The sequence below is a fragment of the Nothoprocta perdicaria genome, unplaced genomic scaffold (assembly GCF_003342845.1).
Source record: "Nothoprocta perdicaria isolate Ctin4 unplaced genomic scaffold, notPer1 scaffold_52, whole genome shotgun sequence".
Classification (NCBI taxonomy): Eukaryota; Metazoa; Chordata; class Aves; order Tinamiformes; family Tinamidae; genus Nothoprocta; species Nothoprocta perdicaria.
This window is the reverse complement of record NW_020455777.1, coordinates 2,322,465-2,323,663: the sequence shown is the minus strand read 5'-3', so window position 1 is coordinate 2,323,663 and position 1,199 is coordinate 2,322,465.

Genomic DNA, 1,199 nt, shown 5'->3' with positions numbered 1-1,199 from the left:
TTGTTCCAAGAGTCAGGATATCCTGATGTTAAAAACTCTACAAAATAACAGTACAACAACAATGGCTTAATACTTAGGAAGCACTTCACTATTTTCAAGGCAGAGCCATCTGAAAGTGCAGCGTGCTAACAACACGCCACAGCCTCCAGACAAAATAAAACTAGTTTTTGAAGAGCGTTACAGTCACCAGTTTGAGGTGGGAACATGGCAGAGGATGCTGCAACAGCTGAAGTATCACAATGCCCCTGCTAATGTTGGCATKAAGAGGAAAAGTTTGTGCATTCTGCTTTTTATCCGTAAGGGTGTTAACATTCAGTCCATTCCTTTGGCTCCTCTTCCTCAGTGAAGGAAGGTCCTGTTTGTTTGCCAGTTTATTTTTTCATCTGGAGAAAAGGCAGGATATTGAATGTACCCGAATGTAACCTGGAGAAAACAGGTCTATTAACTTGGCCTACGAGGAAATACTATAAAGCCTACCAAAATCCTACTAATTAGGGCTTCTGCAATTTCACTGAGTGCTGCGTAGGGCACCTGCAAGCCCTTGGCTGTAATGGCTGAATGATAACCCAGTAGCAACAGCAGTATGGACAAAAGGAGATATATTACCTAAAAGAAAACTGTAAAAGCCAAAGAACGCAAGGGACAGGCACAGAAGCGACAGGGAGTGGGTGCTCCGGYAGCCTCTGGCAGGAGGTGGCGAGCGCTGCGGGGCAGCGCGCGGGGCCTGCTTGTCACCGCTCGCGCTCGCCACCTCATTTCTGGAAGCGACAGAGCGCTCACCCGGGCTGCTCCGGCTTGTTTGCAAAGGTTCGTGATGAATAATTGTCCTCTCCCTGCAGTCTGTGGGTGCTCGCCGCCACCAAGCCCTGTCCTGATGTGAACCCGCTCAGGTGGAGTCCTGCAGCCAAATCAAGGCGGTCCYGGGGGGAGACCCCCCGCAGCCTCCCCAGGGCTGCAGCCGCAGCAGCCCCGGCCTCCCTGGGACGCGGCATCCCCGCCGCCCGTCCCCGCGCCGGCCGGGCTGCCTTCCCCTCGGCTTGCCAGCTTCCCTGCCGAGGAGCAGCGGGGCCCGGCAGCGCCGCACGAGGCCGGCCGCTCGGCCCTGCGCYCCGCTCCGCTCGCCATGTGAATCCCCTCGCTCTGCCCGAGGGCACCCGAGGTGACCGCGGGGGCTTCACGCAGGGGCCCATCCGCGGCCC